Here is a 20566-nt window from a genome sequence, read left to right on the forward strand (position 1 = left end):
GCACTAATTTGGCTGCCCCAGCACGAATGAAGGACAAAGGTCAATAAATCATTTCTACCCCTCCAGTCCCTCTAAGTTAAACTCTAGGGTGATCCACATGGTTGCCACGTGAGCTACTGGAGTCCTGATGGGAATTAAATTAATCAACCAATTAACAGGCATTTATCTCAGCACTTAATGTGTACCAGATACTGTAATAGGCAAAAGTAACAGTCCCTGCCCTTGAGGAGTTTACAATCTAGTCACAGAAGGCAACATGAGAATATGCAGAGATATGAAAAGATACCAGATACAAAGTGATTTTGAGGTGGGAGGAGAAGGCCCTAACAGTTAAAAAGAAAGGGACAGACCTCATGCAGAAGGTTGACCTGACCCTTGAAGGAAACTAGGGATCCAAAGAGTTGGTGGTAAAGAGGAAAGGTTTTCTTGGCACATAGTAGGCATGTAATAAATACTTGCTGACTGACTAATGAATTCCAGGGATGGGAAACAGGCAGTAAAAAGGCATGGAGGTGGGAAATGAAGTGCTGTATATGAGAACCACCAAGAACACCAGTCTGGTTAGACAATACTGTGCAAAAAGGGGAATGAATGTATAATAAGGCTGAACAGATTCCCTGGGACTACATTGTGAAGGTCTCTAAATGCCAAATGGCATCTAGTTGGCCCTAGAAGTAATGGGGAGTCACTGAGGTGAACACTGAGAAGGTCCTGAACTTATGTTGGCAATTGGGAGCATGGAGGCAAAAAAATATATATATTATGGAGGCAGAAAGAACAAGACTTGTTAACTGAGCAAATTGTGGGAATGAGAAGCAGAGGATGAAATCAAGGTTGTGAAGCTGGGTAGTGAGTGGAAAGATAGTGGTACCTTCATCAGAAACCGGGAAGCTTGGAAGAAGGGTGAATTTGGGTGTCAAGAGGATGACTTAAGTTTTGGGCACACTGAATTTGCGATGTCTGGGGGAATTCAGACCGAAACGCTCAATAAGCAGTTTGGTGGTGCAGTTATCTTGCACTCGGAAGAGAGACTAAAAGCAGAAAATAGAGACCTGTATAGATCTGGCTAGAAATTATAATTAAACTCATGGAAGCTGATGAGGTTATCAAGGGAAAATAGAGAAGAAGGCCTAAGACGGGGTCCTGGGGGCATATCCACAGTTTAGAAAATGATAATGATGATGATCCTTCAAAGGAGACTAAAGAGAAGCAATCAGACATGTAGGAGGAGAACCCAGGAGTTGAATGGATCCTACTCTACCCAACTCATTTAGCAGGTAGACCTGGAAGAGTTGCTGCTAAGGAAGAAGGAAAGTAGATCATAAGACTGATTTAGCTAGAGTGACTCTCAGTGTGCTGGCTAGGTGCAGGCATGAGTCTGATTCACAAAAAAGCTGCTCCGAGAGTATGAGCTATTCTTACAAAAATGCTGGATGTACTTCCCTGTGAAGATGCTAATAACTATAATTCAGGTGGCTATAGCATCTAATGAAAAACCAATAGGTTACAACACAGAAGAGAGCTGCATCCCATAGCAGCAGCTTACAGCTCAGCAGAAAAAGCAGTCCAGGATGCCATCAGTAGGTCTGATCAGCAGGAAAGCCTTAAGAAGGAGCTTAGGAAAGTAAAGAGGTGTACCACCTAGGACACAACCCTCAGACGATCAATTGCTCAAGTTCCATTATCTTCCCTCTCTACAAGTGATTTGGGAAGCAGAGGTAAAGTGTGTGTCCCTGTGTATTTGAAGGGAATTTTCCTTGCTATGTCCCTTGCGATTCTGTCTTATTCAATGCTTTTGCTTTAGCATAGTGTCTCCTTTGACTTAGTCTGATTTTTAAAAGAAGCATGAGATACGGGTTCATGAGACTGTGCTTTTCTTAATAGACACTGTCCCGATAGCAGTTCGAACCTGAACATAGCTTTCAGAGACCGTGGTTGAAAGGAAGTGTGGGCTGCAAACACTTCAAAGTTTATAAGAAGTTTTCCCCACAACAATCTCCTCTCTATCACTTATTGTGTAATTCGAGGCAAGATACCTCATCTCTCTAAGCTTCAGTTTCCCCATCTAGAAAACGAGACTTGCATTAACCGATCTCACAGGAATGTTGTGAGGTTCAAGTGATATAACTGATGTAAATCACTTTGTAAATCTTGTAGTGTTAATATAAATGTAAACCTCTGTTATTAACCTCTATAACAATCTTTCTCCAGTGACTCACCGGGACATAGATGACCCTGGTCTCTTCAGAGCTCTGGAGAGTCAACTCTGGTTGGACCTGCACCAGGCTAGAAAGATATCAAGCATAGGTCCAGCAACAGAGCAGTTACGTTGCAGGAGAGGCTCCTCGCCAAAGTGGCTACAGGATGACCTAGCCCCATGTAGCCATGGAATTTCTTTCAGGGCTTACAGAATCAACCTTCAGGGTGACCTGCAGGCTACAAATGAATCTAAGGGCCTTCAAACTGAAAGATGAGCCTTTTTATGACCTATTGGGACCCTCTGATATCAATGACCCTGCAAGTCTTCTAGTGGAAATTTGCTGTCTGAATGGCAAAGCAAACTGTCCTAGTCCTATGAACTAGTGCCAAGAGTTTGTGTGTATGTGAGAGAGACAGACAGACAGACAAATGGATAGAGAGACAGACAGAGACATAGACAGGGAGAGAGATATGGAGATGAGAGAGGGATATATGAGACAGAGAGACAACGACAGAGAGAGAGGAAGAGAGGAAGAAAGAGACAGAGAGATGAGAGGCCTATGAGAGAACGATAGTGATAGCAATAGAAATGAGAAGAGAGAGACAGACAGAGACATAGACGGGAAAGGAGATATGGAGATGAGAGGGGTATATGAGAGAGAGACAGAGATAAAGAGAAAGAAAGGGAGAGATGAGAGAGACACAGAGATGAGAGGGCTATGAGAGAGCAATAATGATAGCTATCGAGATGAGGAGAGAAAGAGATACAGAGACACAGAGAGAGAGAGAGACAGAGAGGAAAGAGAGTGTGCTCATAGTACCAGACCTGAAAGGACCTTTGAAGAACAAGTCCAACCCTTCATTTTTAGGTCCAGAGGGGAAGTGGCCTAAGGTCACCCAGCGGGTCAGGAGCCTCAGAAGCCAGACTACAATTTAGATCTTCTCTCTCCTGGCCCAGTTCTCTCTCTACTGGACCCAGCTGTCATCCAATGCAAAGCGTTCTGTGATTTTGTAAGAACTGAGGGGTTTACCTTTTCCCAGTGTGAGATGTGGGTGTTAGGCTATCTGGAATTCAAACTAGATTCAAACCATGTTTCCTCCAATAGAAGCTTATATCATATCACCAAAAACTATTGAAAAAATGTTTTAATGAAATTAACCCCAACTTTATAAATGGGAAAACCAAGACAGAAATTGAGATTGTCTGATATCAACAGGAGACTTGGCATCGGCAATTTGTAAACAATAGAATCCCAGGGTCAGAAGTAACTGGAAACCAGTAGAATGTAAGCTCCTTGAAGACAGATGGGGACTGTTTTTTACTTTGTCTGTTGTACCTCTGGGCACCCAGAAGTGACGCTTTGTATAGAAGAGGCACTTAATAAATGCTGAATTGTTGAGATGACTGACCTGTCAGAGGGCTGAGTACCGGTTCCTGTTCCTAGTTGGGGAGTAAGCTCCAATAATCACAAACAGATAGTGTTTCTTCTGTGGGAAAAATATCTTAGAGACAATGTTATACAAAAAGCAGTGGATTTGGAGTAAGAAGGCTGGGTCAGATCCCAGGTGTCTCGTTCCCTAGCTGTGTATCTTAGGTAAGTAACTTCCCTTCTCTGGGTCTCAGTTTCTTCATTTGTACATAAGGAGTGTAGCCTAGGTCAGAGGTTATTAATCTGGGGCCATGAACTTTAATTGTAATTTGGTATAATCAGTTTCCTTTGTAATCGTGTATTTTATTTTATGCATTTAAAAACTGGTCCCTAGCTCTCTTCATGAGCCGGAAGTTCTTGCATGTAGTTAACCTAAATCCCTCTTGTTGCAGCAAGCCTCCACTGACTTCAGACCTGTTTTCAGTATATATGAGTAAGAAGTGATCTTTACTGTCTGTTTGGGTGCCTTAGAACTGGTAAAGAGGGAGGTCTCGAGACTTCTGATTCATAGACAACCCCAATACTCACTAAGAATTAGTTTGTCTCTGCATCTATCCATCCATGTATCTATCCTTCCGTCTATATAAAGGCTAAAAAAACAGTGGGGGAAAAAAAGGAACTCCCATCTTCTTAGCTCTGGTCTGCTCAGTAAATTGGAAATAGGTTCATGTGTCCATGCGGCATAGCCCTGTCCAGGGAGACAAGGTTCAGCTTAGATACTACGGGCAGATTGCAGCAAGATATTGGCCCTAAGGCTCCTGGAAAGGCAGGATCTGTGTTCCCAATGATGAGCCGTCCACCAGTGGTAAAAAATAACCCGTTAGGATGACGGGGATTGGGTTACTGCAGAGAAGATTCAATTCATTAATCAGAAGTCAATAATTCCACACTCTGGTCTTGAGGCGCTGATCAACGTGTCAGTCACAAGTTAATGCCATTTGCTGCTGCACTGTGCTGATAGCAACCTCTCTCCCAGCAGCAAAGGCCCCAGAATAGCAGGGGAGGGAGCACAGTCATCCCCCATTAAAGATCTAGACAGGGAAGAGGGAGAGGGGAGAAGGGGGACTGGGAATCAATGGCAAAAGTGTTTTGCAGCAGACTGCCTGGAGACTCATCTCTCCGCTCAGCCAGGGACATGGGCAGCATCTCCGTTGGCACACATTTAGGGTTAGAGAGGCCAACTGGGATGACAAAGATGAACCCTCACCCCCACCCCATCTCTACCTATTGACATCCTCCAGGAGGCCTATTCTGAATTCTCCTGCTTGTGAGCAATCTCTCCCTCATCTACTCTCAAGGCGTCTTGATTCCTCTTATGTACTTACACCTTCATCTGAGTTATAGTTATTGGTATATCATAAGAGACAGAGGTGGAAGAGATCTTGAAGATCAAAGCTGGTTGGTTGGAGGCCAACACCCTCTTTTTGCAGGTGGGGAAAGGGAAACCCAGAAATAGCAATTAACTTGCCCAAGGTCACACCCTTCCTAAGTGGATAAGTACTTGGACATCTCATTCAGCTAAGGATGCACTAGATGGGACCAAGGTTCCTTCCAGTCCCCAGATTCTGTGATTCTGGACAATTACAGAGCCAGATTTCAAGCCCAGGCTCTCTGACTTCCAATCCAATGTTCTTTCCACATTATGCTACGCTGCCTCTTTTACCCCCTTTCCCAAATTGTAAAAGCAACTGGAATGTAGGGCCCAGAAATTTGCATCTCCTCCTGTGTCAAGCCTGATACAGGCACAAAATAGGCACAGTAAATGTTTCTTGAATGAATGAAAAACTGCGGAATTTTGAAAGGAATGGGCAGTAAGGGAAAAAACCCCCAAAGAGATGAAGACAATCCACAAAAGCCCCCAGATATTCCTCTGCAGTACATGAGATTCTTGGAGCACCTGCGTGGGAGGTAGGGAAAATGGGCTTAAAATTTGGGCGGGCTTTTGTTTTTATTCTAGGCAAATTAGTAACCTCTCTGAGGTCCAAATAAAGAGGGTTGGACCAGATGGTGTCGAAGGTCCCTTCTTAGCTCTTGATTCTATGATTGTTCTACGTAAGAACATGTGGTCCTAAAGGCAAGTGTGGATTATTCCTCATGAGCCCTCCCGACCCTATGAGCGCTCAAGTTCTAAGAGTGAGGGCTAAGAACACACCAACCAACAGCTATTCCGAGATCTGCTTGCTTCTGCCTCTAAAAGCTCCAGGCACAGACGGAGTCCTATGTAATCTAGGGGTGGACATGGGTTCGGGTAGTAACCCCAGGTATTTGAGCAGTCTTTATTACCTAGCTTTCCCCAAAGATCCAGAAATCTTTGAAATGAAAAAGAATTGGGGGTTTTAAGGGACTGAAAACTCAACAAAAGTCACTCAATTCAGGCTAATTGCTTCCGGAAAGAAGGGCAGACCTACTATACTCTATCTCAGTCAGGACACTCCGGGATTAGCACGGTCAGTCCTGGGAAAGACAAAAGTATAAACAAACCAAGGTGCATCTGGAGAAAGATGGGCATGACAGGCCAAGCCCTTGCCACCATGCCATGGCAATGGTTTGACAAAAGTGCAGATGTTTAGTTTGAAGGGGAAAAGGGTGGTTCAGTAGAAGAGGCCCTCCCCATATGTGGCCCCAGAAGGCAGAGCTAGGAGCAAAAGAAAGGAGGAGGAGGGAGGCAAGTTGAGGTTCCACATAAGGGAAAATATTTTGTCGATTCAAGCTGCCTGCCCTCACATGTAAGGGACTGCTTTGATGAGCTCAGGGCTTTCCCTTTACTAGAGGTCGCCAGACAGAGGCTGGATGACCACCTGTCAGGACTGTTATCAAAGAGACTCCTGCATGGGCCACAGTTGGCCTAAATGCCCTCTGAGATTCTGAGTGCTCTGTTTTTATAGTCACCAACAGTGCAAAATGGGAGTTTGGAAGCAATCGATGCTACGTGCAGGTATTCGGAGCAGGGGGTCATAGGGCAGGAGCAGAGCAGCGAATTAGACACAAAGCAAGCATAAACAAGGGGCAGGGAAACTGAACCGGAGGAGCCGAGAGCCTGAGAGGCGAGTACTGAGGAAAATTGATCTAGCAGCAGTGGAGCTGACGGACTCGATGGTGACCCGGGAAGGAAAAATGCATTAAATGGTTTTGAGGGGAAAAAAGCAACTTGCTGGATGTCGGCACCAGTTAACAGGCCCATATGGAGAGAATAACACGAAGGAATACAGTGAAGTAGGTATGAAAAGCAGGGGCTGGGGGGAGAAAGGGGAAAGGCCTGGACGACCACTTGGGGAGTGTGTTCCAGTACAAGATAGACTGTACAGGCCTCTGGGGCCCTTCTAACTGTGAGGATCTAGAGGCAGCTGAGGTGCAATGGGGCAAGTGATATATCCTGAGTTAAAGAGGACTGGTTTTAAATCCTGCCTCAGACAGTAATTTGTTGTGTGACCCTGGTCAAATCACTTACCTTCTTTGGGCCTCAATTTCCTCATCTGTAAAATGAGGAGGGGTAGACTTGATAATCTGTTTAAAAAAATTTCTTCCAGTTCTAAATCTCACGTCCTTGAGATTTTACATTTCTGTACTGCGTTTACCAGAGAGACTCCTAGGACAAAAGTGTCAAACACAGGCCCAAATGGGGTCCACACCTGATGAAAATGGCATTGGGAAATCTTGGACAAAATAAACGAAAAAACAATAAAAGAGATATTAAAATTTCAAGAGAAGTCAAAATGAGGCCCTCAAGGAGCTGTTGGTAAAACTCAGTGGTTTTGCTTCTATGTGTTTTGACACCACTGTCCTCTGAGACTTTTCTAAAGAGTCTGTTTCTCATGTTTAGCTAAAGTTATCTCCAACATCCAAAGATCCCTTCCAGCTCCGGCATACTACGTTCTACATGCTAAAGTCCCACTCAGCTCTGACATGCCATGTTCTATGTTCTAAGACCTTCCCAGCTCTAGCATACTATCGTCCATGTTCTAAGGTCCCATCCAGTTCTGACAAGCCATGTTCTATGTTTTCAGACCCTTCCCAGCTCTAGCTGCACTATCTTCCATGTTCTAAGGTCCCTCCCAGCTCTGACATGCCATGTTCTATGTTTTAAGACCCTTCCCAGCTCTAGCATGTTATCTTCCATGTTCTAAGGTCCCTCCCAGCTCTGACACTGTGATTGAAGGTTCCTTTCAACTCTAAGGTTGATGATCCTCTGGTTACAAGAAGCCAAGATATGTTTGTGGAAATTCGGTTGATTTGTTGAGTGGTGAGGTAGTGAGGAAGAATTAGTAGAGTGCACTTTTCCGGATCAATTCTATAATGCCCATAAAGTAATACAAGCATCAAGAGCAGACATTTATGTAGGGTTTCACAACTCCAAAGCACTTTGGACACATCGGTTCATTCACAAAGCTTTAAGTTATAGAACAATGGCATCTGAACCAAAAGGCCTGAATTCAAGGCCGAGTTCCAGTACTTTGCTGGTTGCCTCAGTTTCTGCATCTGTAAAAAATGTAGACAGCAAGCACTACTGGCACTACCTCCTGGGGTTGTTGCTAGGAAAACCTTCTGTAAGCCTTCACATGCTAGCTAAGTGTGAGCAGTGCTGACTGTTCCCCACATATGCTCAGGGAGTGATGACATCTCAGGAATTTGTCCCAGTTATTTAGCAACTAAAGGCAGGAGGAGACATCTGGTTCAGACCCAGGTAAGCCCGGGACTATGTCCCTGGGCTAAAGCCCTGCAGGCTAATTAATCACAAGCAAGTTGAGAAGAAAATAGCAGCTGGGAGAAAGAGGAAAGGCTCGGTGAGAGAATCTACTTTTCCCCTGAGACCAGTAGATACAGACCAATGGGTCATGTTCCAAAGATCCTTATTCTCCCGGAATTACAGACAAAACAAAGCTCTCAGCTCCCTAGAGCCAGATCTTAATGGGCAGGTTCCAAGAGGCACATCAACTATCAAAGACAATTGTGGATGAGATCCTGATACCCAGAGGTCCCCAGGCCATATAGTGCTCCGGGTTTCAGAACCATGGAACTGATATGTTTATTCAACAATAGCTGGCCTCGGATATGGCCGGTACTGATTCTTCCACAAGTTAATGGCTACACAAGAAGGACTGGCATATGAAACCCTGGCCCATCTCTTACTTCAATTTCCCCACCTCCCAGCCCGCAATTCATCACCCCTGTGCTTGCACATCTGAAGCATGGTGTGCCTGACAGCTCCTTCTGACAGTGATATTTCCTGGAAGAGAACGGCAGTGTCAGCAAATAACTAAGACCGAGACATCCGGGTTACCGCACCACACACCCGCAGAGAGAGGGGCTCATGTTTCCATTTGAAACGGCAATCCTCGGTTATCCGTGTGTCAATATCGGCAGTGTGGGTTCTCCCCCCAAGAAAACCATTTAAGACTAACTTTCATCTCCCACCCAACACTCTCTTGTTCCCAACAGTAGCAGGTGAAGCTTGAGGAAATGTAAGTTTATTATAATGTCAACCTAAGCATAATTAAGAAGGCTAATTGGAGCAGGGGTGCAGGGGCAGAAGCTTTTCTAAACTCAAGAGAAATGGTCATTTGAATTCTTTTCGATTGTATCAGCTCTTTGCTGTGGTACCAGAACAAGGGATAGTGGACAGGGTGAGAGTTTTGAGCAAAGGGGCCTGAACTCAAACCCCATCCCTGTCGATTATGTGACCTTGGACAACACACCGTGAGTCTCTGTCTGCTAGTTTCCTCAACTGTCAAATGAGAGGAGTGCTCTTGTTGTGGGGTGATGTCGGGACTCTCTCGTGAATGGGGTTGGAGTGAAGCAGAGTTGCTACACTGGATAATTCTCTAAGCTTCCTTTCAATTCTAACATTCTATGAATAAAACATTAGAAAGCACAAGCTTAGGGTACAGAGGGGAAGCAGAAAGAAATGAAAAGAACCCAATGTTGGTGTTGTGTGGGGACCCTCCTGAGGAAGGAGCCAGATGTTGTCCCGATGCCAGCCGACCGACCTCTTGGGGCACACGGGGGTCCCTTCCCCTTCCCTTCCGCCAAGCAGGAGGAGCCTCACAAATGGGGGCTGACTTGGAGTTAGACCAACCTTGACTTAGAAGAGACAGCAAAACCTTTGGTATTTTCTGAGTCTGACCTTGAATACATTGTAGATAAAGACTGTTTCCAAAATCCTAGGAATTCATTTATAATGCCAGTAGAGATTAGCTAGGGGCTACCTCACTTTCCATAAGGGAACTCCTCCAGATGAGCTCCAAGGTCCCTTACAGGTCTAACACTGGGTGATTCCGTGACTAGAAAGTATTTTGAGGGGCCATTTTGTCCATCCCCCAGCCTCCAGGCAGGGCTACACAGCAATCAGTTGTTCTTTTTTTTCCCCCAAGTCCAGGGAGGCAGCTCATGCACCTATCTCTAGGATTGATTCTGGTACCTCACAATCCCAAGAGTCAGGGAAGCCTCTGTTTTCTCATCCGTACAATGGAGATAATAATATTCACACACTATTTCAGAGGACTTTGGTGAGAAAAAAGCACTACAGAAACCTAAAAAACATCTCGAAATTGGAATGATTATTCTCACTACCCTCTTATCCCACTGGAGATATAAACACTTGCTTTCCCTTTGTTCTATATTACCCTTCCCCCTCTGTCTATATCCCTTATTACTGAGGAGACAGCAGGTTCATAAAGTCAGAGCTTTAGAAGGCCCTTCTTGAAACATCATTTATTCCAACCTGTTTAAGAAATACAGATCAGGAAAATAGATCTCCTGAGATTCCACAAGAAGTGAGGCATATAGGATTCGACCCCATGAGGTGGAATTCCCAAATCTGATGCTCCTTCCGCTGAAGCTATTAAGCCATTAGGCTTGGGCCCCTTTCCCAAACCCCAAGATCATTTCTGATCTTGTTTTGTTCAATATGCTAACTTAGCCAGAAACAGATGAGATAGTGAGACCCCACAGGGGTGCCCAGTTCTCCTCAATTCTGCCATCCCACAAGAAGCCCCTCCATACAAGTCCCACAAGGAAAAACTCTGGGCTGGATTTTAAGTTGCCTTCCAGAGGTCCAAAGAAAATAAGGGGGCTTACTGGGCAGATCCTGCTAACTGTGCTCTCTCTCTGTGCTGGCTGGCCTGGCCCAGTGGGCTTCCTTTTTTATGTAGTGGGGGGGGTCTATGGGTAGGAAGCCACTGGAAAGTGACAATGGCACAGCGGAGGGAAAAAAACCTCATCCAAATATTTGTAGAACCAAATGAGAAAAACCAAAGGACCCTGAGTACCTGTTCCCTTTAATAGGTGATCTCTGATCCCATCCCCTTAACCAATAGCAATAGTTGCTTGGCTTCCGAGAAACTCGAAACACTTAAAGAATCGTGGGATCATAGATTTTTAGCTGGAAGGGACCTCAGAGGTCAATGAGTCCAACCTGGTCAATTTACAGATGAGGAGACTGAGGCCCAGGGAGGGAAAGGGACTTGTCCCTCCTCACACAGGTAGCAAGAATTGGAACCTGGGTTCTCTGAATCCAAATCCACAGGTCATTCCAAGGGAGGCGATACATCGTTTCCAAGGCGGTTTTAAGCAGAGGGAAGGTAAGGGATGTACCTGACTGAGTCAACAAGCTGAGGGATGGAGTGGATGATCCCTAGGCCTCAGTTTCTTCATCAGTAAAATGGGGTCAGCAAACAGCTCTCTCTCATGGTGGTACAGTAAGAAAAATCTCATGCCAATTTTATGGAGCTATGAAAATGTGAGGGATTTCTCATCTTCTCCATGTTTTGTATTCTGCATCCATTTCCTCCTCTGTAGAATGAGAGCAACCATTCCCACAATCCCTATGTCATAAGGGAAATGCATCGGAAAACCTCCAATGTGAGAGAGGGAAGCATTGTGATGGCTGTAATTTCAGGCCCTAGGATTTTATGGCACCAGTACAAGGGAAAGGGGAAAGGAAATGGGAGCTCTGTACTTACTTGGTCTCCAACACTTCAGGGCCTTCTCCACTGGAAAGAGAAAGACGGCAGGCCAGAGCCCTGGGCTACAGAGAGAGACACCAAGGGAACAGTGAGATGACGAGAAAGGCAAGGGACAAAATTGTGGGTGGGTGACAGGAAAGAAAGGGAATGGGCTGCAGAAACAGACCCACAAAGAGCCTCCTCACCTGCACGTGGGGCCCCTGAAGGCCACGGAGACCTTCAGAGCACAGAAGAGCTTTCTGGAGGAGGGCTGGGACCTTTGGCCCCAGAGCACAAGATGGATGCCCCGGTGTCAAAGGCTCTTCACTTGGCAGTCACGAGTCCTGGGCTGGAGTTCGGCTTCTTCCACCTCCTGCTTATGTGACTTTAGGGAAGTCCGTTCTCTCTGATGCCTTACCTGCAAAATGAGAGAAGCAGACAGCAATGTGCACAAGTGGAAAGAGGATTCAATTTGGGGTCGAAAGATCTCAGCTTAAAACCTGGCTTTGCCACACTGCCTGCGTGACTTGGGACAAATGATGGCCCATCTGTGTACCTTAGTTCCCCATCTCTAAAACCGAGAGGGTGGGCTGGCAGGACTTCTTCAACTTTGCTCACTCTCGATCCCTTTTCACCGGAAAATTTTTTAGGTGATCCCGGGTATATAGGTATATAAAACAGGTATACAAATCAAACATTTCCTGAGAAGAAATCATAATTTTGCGACCCCACATTCAGTTACAAGACCCCCCATGGAGTCTTGAACCACAGTTTAAGAAGCTGGGGACTAGATGATGTTTAAAGTTCCTTTCTGTAACCTATGACTTTTAAGAGTAAAGTCACATAGGTTTCAATGTTAAGAGAAAGGAGGGGAGGGCTCAGAAAAATCTTATCCTCTGCCTAAAAGGTGGTTTTCCAAATAAGAAAGAGGGGCCAAGAGAGCAGGGTAAGGCCAGGATGCAGGAGCTGGCCGGATTAACTAGAATTTGGAAAGTGACCCCCCCATTTCCCACTCGACACCCCTCTACGGCAGATCTCCAATCATTGAGCGGTTGGGCGATTTTTCACAGAGGACTCCAAAAAGGAGCAGGGTCCACATTTTGGAATATCTGAAGCTTTAGGGAGTAGGGCAAACAGGCAGAAGGAGGTAGCTCCATTTCTCCTTTCCCCACTCTAGGCTCTGACTACCTTTGTCTGAGGCTGGGTAGGAGAGGGGAACAAGACTGTCTCAGAGTCTGGGGCCACCCAGGCCCTACTCCCCCACTTGCCTTGAGAAAAACTGTTATCTCCCAAGCCCGACATGATACAGGTTCAAGGTAACCACTATTATACAGCAAATTTTCCTTCTAGACCTAAAGCCACTTAATTAATTCAAGGAAAATAAAAGGGGATAGAGGTTTTCAGAGCTGGAAGGGAAAACAGGCAATTGTGAAATTATCTACTACAGTCCCCAACGATTTTCTTCCATGGGGAAAGTAAGGGTGACAAGGAGAAGTGACTCATCCAAGACCACACAGCTAGCATACCTCCAAACTGGGATTTTGAAAGCAGAGACAAGAGAGCTCGAATTGGGGGGGGGGGTCAAAGGAATAGAGTTTGAGTCCCGGCATTGACGGTGGGACTCCTTGACCCTCAGTTTCCTCCTCTGAAAAAGGAAGGGACAGATATTCTCTAAGGGTAGGCAGCTCTACATTCGTTTTTTAAAGATTCCCAATGGGGGGGGGCGCCCGAGGATCTTTGCACCATCCCTCCCCGAATCCCTCTTTGTGTTAGTGTCATTAAAAGTTTGATCTCATAATATTTTAATCTAAATCTTAATCTAAAATATTTTAATCCAAAATAAAATAACGCATCATCGGCACTAACAGCACAGTAATGGCCTGTTCTTGAAAGTGAAAGCCAGGCTAGGACTAACAGGCTTACCAAGAAACTGGCTGTCAGGGGAGTCTGGGCTGTGAGGACAGAGCCCAGCCACGGCCTGATAAATGTTTTCGGCCACAGCAACTCCCAGGTGCCAAGGGGCTGAGATGTGTCTGGGCGGAGGGAGCACCTAGGGCAGGGAAACGGTGGGCCCTGGAAGCTTGGAAGCATCAGCCATGAGAGCTGACATTTCTATGGAACCTTAACCTCCATTGTCCCATTTGGCACTCACTTCTACCCTGAGAGTGCAAGCAGTAGGATGCTGCTTATTTTTTTTCCGCTGGGGAAACTGAGGCTCAGAAAGAGGAAACGGCTTGTCCAAGGAAATGGGGCTCGTAAGTGGCAAAGCCTGTCCCGAGATGTCCTGTTTCCCGCTCCCTAGTTCCCCGGCAGGTTTTCCCCCTTTTATCAGCTTTCTGATCTCGCCACTATCCCCCCGGCACAGCTCCTCTCCGACTGCTCGACCATCCCAGGGAGGCGTGGGAATTGTGAATCATTAGCCTGGGCGAGCCACGGCAGCAGAAGCAGGCTCCCGAGTGCGGGGCTGCTCTGCCTCGGACTCCAGCCTGGAGGTTGTGAGCAGGCTTTTTTTTTTTTTTTTTCCGTTTTAATAAAGCATGGCTGCACCCCCCCCCCCATTTCTTCACGCGAGCAGGTTGATTTATTTACCAGACTTGATGTATGTCAAAATCTGCCACGTGCTTACGTAATTGTTACCCATCTATCAAGGCTCGTTATTTAGTCAAATGTTTGTTTTTAAAGTGTGCTTTTAAATGGCTTTCTCTAGCCGGCTGCACAGTCGTTCTGTGGCTCGTTTCAATTCTATTCTGACAATGGATATTAGGAGAAGTTCTCTTAAATCATTTCCTCCCGGTGCCATCTCTTCCCCGATCCAAATCGGTTCCCTTTTCTCTACAGCGATATTTGCTGGTTTAATTTGAGCAGGCAAAAAGATCGACAGAGAGCCGGGCAGATTCGTGGACAATGCCCTTCCCAGCACGGTTTAACATCCTGGTCTCAGCCGAACAGCGGGTACCCAATACACCGCTAAACCCCACATCAGAATATTGACAGCTACAAGATAACCTGACAAAATGACCGGAAAAGAGGAGGGGGTGGGGAGAGGGAGGGAGGGAGGGAGGGAGAAGCGCTAGGGGGGTTAAAGTCGGAAGGACCTAGAATGTCACGGCTGGCAAGGACCCTAGAGATCCCCTCTCCCCGACTCCCTAGTTTTACAAATAAGCCCGAGCTGCGAAGGCAGAGAAGTGAGACCGATTCTCCGAATTCAGACATTTGCTGAATTCCCACCCGCTCCCTTCTCCCCCTCCCCCCTCTGCTGCTCCATCTGAACCGGTGGGGAAAGGAATGTCTGTCCCATCGCTAGTATTCCTGCAATCAATCCCCTTCCTCGAGGAGGTCGGATCGCCGATGACACTCGCGAGAGCCAAGACTGTGGAACCTGTAGCCCCGTCAAACCAGTTATGCCATTGCCAACACTGCAGTCTTGCCAAGCGAGAGGGATCGGCTCTCAACCGGGCCGGCGCGAGGGCCCGGTCTAGCTTCCAAGGAGAGGGGGAGGTGGGAGGAGGGGGGAAGTGAAGGGAGAACGCAAACGCAGGTCAGACCTCCAAACTTAGTCAGCAAATCCATTTTTGTTGTCCCCGCTGGGTAAACGTCCAAGGCTTCCAAAAATTGGACATTGTAATACAGATGTCCGGGCCCAAATTTAAATTGCTCAGTAGACAGATGGCTAATTATATTCCCAGCCGCATTTTTCTCTGGGATAGTTTCAGACAGTCAGCCAGTTTTATTTGATTAGCCAGTTTCCCAGTTAATATGTAAAATGACAGTTCATGAGGACTTTTCTGTCCCCTTCTAAAAATACCTTTTCAAGAAGAGAAAATTCTTCCCAAGCCATGGAACGTCATGGCGGTAAATAAAACCCCAGGCATATGTTCGCCACCGTGGAAAGCAGGGATGAGAGGGAGAGAGAGAGAGAGAGAGAGAGAGAGAGAGAGAGAGAGAGAGAGAGAGAGAGAGAGAATGAGAATGAATGCTGGGTGCAAGGGTGCTGGGCCGGCCTGGAGGTTCGGGGGCAGAAACCGCCGCCCCCGCTGCCACCGCCCTGACCCAATGGGTGCCTGCAGCCCCTTGGCTCCCTCTCGTCCCCTCCGTCAAAGCACAGCCAAGAGAAATTCAAGCCCCGGGTCAAAGTGCAGGGAACGCCATATTTATAGCGCACACCACCACCACCACCAGACCACGCAAAAAATAAATAAATAAATAAAGTGTCTCGGCGCACATACACCGCAACGAACACAAGCAAGAGGCCAGAGAGCTAAAGATGCGACGGGGAGGGGGATCCAAATGTCCCCCTAACCAGCCGACGCTGCAGTCGGACCCAATGGGTGGATGGTGGGTTTGCTTTGGGGCTTTTTTTAGCGTGTGTGTGTGTGTGTGTGTGTGTAGTGGGAAGGATGGAGGGGGGTTCTGGGCTCCCGGGCAGCTCCCCGGGGGGACGGGCAGCCCACAAGCAGGCAGAGGCAGTCATGCCGCAAGCGCTGGATTCCACAGCACAGCGGCGGTGGCGGCGGCAGCAGGCGGCCAGCACTGCGCGCCTGCCCGCCCACCATCCCCGCACTCCCTGGCAGCGGCCCCCCGGGGTTGTGCGGGGCGGCGCCGGACCGCAAGCCCGGCTCGGCTTGGGCTGGCCCTGGCCCGTGCCAGTTGTCACGAGGGATGGCCGATCCCCGGGAGGAGGGCGTCGGGGTATGGAGACTGGGGGTGAGGGAGGGGGGAGGAGAAAGGCTCGCCTGGCCCCCTCCCCCAGCTCCGGCCCCAGCGGGATGCGAAAGGCGCGCGCGGCGGTGCCGGGCTTCGACAGCTAGCCCGGAGCCCGCAGCGCAGCAGGCGCGCGCGTGTCCGTGTCTCTGTATGTGTGCCTGCGTGTGCGTGGCCGTGTGTATTTGCCGGCCCGTGTGGCCGTGGCCATGTATCTGGGCGAGTGTGTGTGAGTGTGTGTGAGTGTGAGTGAGTGTGTGCGTGCGCGCGCGCGCGGCTCCCGCGGCCCCCAACACTTCCCCTCCCCCTCCCCCTCCCCGGCCAGGCAGGCAAGCAGGCAGGCGGCAGAAGGCGAACGGGGCCTTTCCTAGATTGCAATGCCTGGGAGGGCGAGCGCGGGGCTCGGTGCCCGCGGCGGCCAGGCTCGGGCTCGGGTTCCCGTGCCCGCTCCCGCTCCCGCCCTCGCTCCCGCTCTCTCACACGCCCTGCTGCCTGCCTTCGCTACCTTCCTTCTCCAGCTGCATGCAGCAGTAGCGGTGGCACCCGCACCCCCCGCCCCCGCCGCCGCCGCCCGGGGCCGGGCAGGGCAGGGCCCCGGCACTGGATGGCATCCAGGCCACTTACCTAGCAGGCTGGCTCCTGAGGCAAAGCGAGGCGAGGCGAGGCGAGGCAGGGCTCTGGGGCCCAGCGGGACTGCAAGCGCCGACTGCAGTCAGGGGGCTGCCGCCGCCGCCGCCGCCGCCGCCGCCGCCACCGCCGCCGCCACCGCTACTGCTGCTCCATGCGCCTGGACCGCCAGGTGGACGCGCCTCCTCTCCTCCTCTCCTCCTCTCCTCCTCTCGCTCCCTCCCTCCCTCCTGCTCTGGGGGGTGGTGCCGGTGCCGCCGCTGCGGACCGAGTCAGCGCCGCCGTCGCCGCCGCCGCTCAACGCCCGCGCTGCTGCTGTTGCCGTCGCCGCTGCCACTGCTACCGCTGCCGCCGCCGCCGCTGCCTCCGCCGCCGCCGCCGCTGCCACTGCGGCCGCAGCGAGTCCCGCGGTCCGTGCACCACACGCGCCACCGCCCCGAACCCCGGGCGCCTAGCACGCGGACAGCGCGCGCGGCGCAGAGAGCCCGCTCGGGGCGGCGACGGCCCTATGGGGGTGAGGAGGGAGGAGGACAACGAGCAGGAGCTGGAGGAGGAGGGCGGCTGCCGCTGCTCCTGCTGCTGCTGCCGCTGCTGCTGCTGGCTTCCCCTCTCGAGTTCTCCCCTTGCCTTTCTCTTCCTCCTCCTTCCCTCCCCCTCCTTTTTCCCCCCTCCTCCCCCCTCTTCTCCTCGTCCCCTCCCTCCTCCCTCTTTTCCTCCTCCTCCTCCTCCTGCTCTTCTACCTCCTCCTCTCCTCTCCTCTCCTTTCTCCTCCTCCTCCTCCTCCTCCTCTTCTTCTACCTCCTCCTTCCCTTCCTCCTCCTCCTGCTCTTCACCCTCACCCTGACGCTGCTACTGTTACTGCCTGTCCCTGAACCTCTGCTGCTGCTGCCACCCCTCCACCTCCTTCCCCTGGGTTGCCTTTGCCCATTCAAAAAAGGTGCCCAGGCTCGGGAGCTTAATGCCCCTGCCATTGTTTGTTCCATTGACACTACTAGTGCTGGACTTCCTACCCCCACCCTTCCCCTCTCTACTTTCCTTCTCCCTCAGCTTTTCCTATAACCACTTCTTCCCATCCGACCCCCTTTTTGGGTGCCCGGGAGCGGACACCCCAGGGCCACCTGTCATAAAAGGCAGACACCCCCCCCAAAAAACTGTCCTCCCCCCTTGAGTTTGCGCTTGGTCCCCACCTGTTCCCCCATAGGTCCGCCGTCGTGAGAGGGTGCAGAAAGGAGCTTCTCTGAAGTTTGAAAAGGAAGAAGATGGCCATAGCTAGTTCCCCTCAGAACCTTCCTGACCATGCCTCCAACTGTTGGCCACCCATCCACTCACCTCCCTAAATAACAGATTGTGAACCCAGGCGGGTTGAGGAGTTAGAAACAAGGTTGGGTAAAGGGAGCGTTCCCCTTCGAAAGGAGGAAAGGGGACTCGGGGAGATCCCAAAGGTGCTAGGATCAGAAGATTTAATAGCTCATCAAGTTTCTCCTACAGAAAGGCAAAGGGAAGCCCAGAGACACTTTTGGTCAACCCCGGCTTTGACTCCAAGTTGGGGTACTTTTCACTCTGTTAGCTGCCTCTCTGTAGAAGCTCATTTAGATATAGCCTCGCTACACCTCTCAAGGGTCTTCCGACCCAGGTTTATGCCTGAGTCGTGTCATCCTGTCCTCCTGATCCCTCTGACCTAGGGCCAAGACCCAGAAAGGTTCTTGGAGAGCTGTGCTGATAAAAGACTCCATTTGGAGTTCTGGATTCCTGGTTCATTAAACTCTGCCTGCTCCCACCACTGCCCCTTCCCTTCAAATCAGACCTGGTGCTGGCAGCAGCAGCAGCTCACCTAAGAGAAAGGAAAACAAACTAGCAAAAAAAAAAAAGTGTCTGCCACCCTCATAAAATACAGTTTCTCTTCTGTTCCTCAATTCAGCTGTTGCAATCACAGCTCCATTCTCCTACAATCCTGGACTCCAGAGATTCTGAAGACCCGAGTTCTGGTTGGAACTCTGCCACTCAACACTGATCTGGAACAAGGCACTTCCTCCCCTGAGCCTCAATTTCCCCATTTCTAAACTGAGGGGGGGAGTCGGTCGCATTAAATCACTTTGAAGATCCCTTCTCATTCTAACATTCTATGTTCTAATATCCCTTTCCACCTCTACAGCTCTCTGGTCTTCCAGGCGCTGCTACACACCCCCCGACCCCACCCTTTGTCAACAGGCCATGCTTGGAACAGAGGGTCACTTTATGTCCCAGTACCCCCCTGGCCAGCCAGCCACTCACAGTCTGGGAGGCAAAGGTTTGAGACAGAGGTCTGCTGTACTTTGCTCACAGTCCTAGTGCTCTTGGCGTTTGTCTTTGCAGTCCGCAACCAAGAAAGTTCTGTCTGCTTGTACCATAGACCCTTCTGTGAACTACTGGGTGGGGCTCAGATAATAACAACTTCTTACATTCCTACTCTAACTCATATCTACAACTTTACCAGGGCTCCTTGGAGAGACCATGGGGGCCATCTAGGCCTATCCCCTCACTTAGCAGATGAGGAAACTGAGGTCCAGGGAAGTTAGTGGATTGTCCAAAGTCACACAGTAAGTGGCAGGGCTCAGATTTGAACCTGGGAACTTGATATCAAACAGAAACTCATCCGCTCCTACCCCCTCTTATTTTACAACAACAAATAAAAAAAAGGAAAATGAGCCCTAAAGAGATTCCATGACTTGCCACAGACACACCAGAGCCAGGATCTGACTGCCCTTACTATCTTCTTGGGTGAACCATTGCAAGGATTGTTATCCCCCATTTTATCGATGGGGAAACAAATGCTACAAGGGAGCTTACAAAGGACTTGCCGAAGACCACAGTTAAGTAAACAGGTCTGAGTCATGATGTGAAGCCAGTCCTTTAACTGCGGATCTAGCGCACTCTTTCTAACACACCAAGCTCCTTTTGATGAGCTAAGCTCTTCTATGGAAATTTCATTATAATACTCCGGACTAGCTTGGAACTGGGTGTAAGGCAGGTTTTCCCATAAGGGCAAACACCTGAAAAAGACCCTCTTTCTTGTGAGGGTATCTTATCCCAAAGACAACGTTCCATCAGACTTCAGCGTCTAAGAGGCCCAAGTGGAGGAAACTGGCCCCGACTGGCTTCATAATGACCAGCCCAACATTAAGCACCCAAATTTCCAAGAGCTCCGAGGTTAGTCACACACGTTAGTCACACACCCTGCTCACATCAGCTAGAGGCGGGAAAGCCAAAAGGGCTAAGAGCCTTATGATGGCAGTCTGGAACACCTACTAGGTTCTAGTCCCAATTCTTCCAACAGCCTAAGTGACAATCGCAGAAATTCCTTGAAATCCATTTTCGCATCTAGAAAATAGATCATTTCCTCTTCTCCAGGGGCTTTAATGTTTATAACATATTAGTGTAACACAAAGACTACTGGGCTGGGAATCCGATGACCTGGGCTCAAACTCTGTCACCTACTAGCTGTGGGACCTGGAGCAAGTCACTTCTTTTGGAGTTTCCCTTGGCTCCTATAAAATGAAATGATCAAGTCCCGTTCCAGCTCTAACACTCAGTGATCCTGTCCTCTCTGAAGGGTGGTGCCCAGCCAACAAACCCTGATCCCATTCCTTGTACCTGCCTCTACCTCTCCTCTACTCAATAGAATATTATCGA

At 49.1% G+C, this 20566-nt stretch overlaps 1 protein-coding gene across 3 annotated transcripts in view; it reads right to left on the reverse strand.

Moving 5' to 3' along the window:
* NEXMIF (neurite extension and migration factor) overlaps positions 1–16995 on the reverse strand; it is a 198879-nt gene extending 181884 nt beyond the window's left edge. For all 3 annotated transcript variants that reach the window (XM_031944898.1, XM_031944896.1, XM_031944895.1), the window contains exons 1-3: positions 16895–16995; positions 11776–11987; positions 11588–11652 (exon numbers count right to left, since the gene is read on the reverse strand). The gene's annotated coding sequence lies outside the window, so the exon portion shown is untranslated. The remainder of the gene's footprint in view (positions 1–11587; positions 11653–11775; positions 11988–16894) is intronic.
* Positions 16996–20566: the final 3571 nt, after the last annotated feature.

Source organism: Sarcophilus harrisii, chromosome X (assembly GCF_902635505.1).
Source record: "Sarcophilus harrisii chromosome X, mSarHar1.11, whole genome shotgun sequence".
Lineage (NCBI taxonomy): Eukaryota > Metazoa > Chordata > Mammalia > Dasyuromorphia > Dasyuridae > Sarcophilus > Sarcophilus harrisii.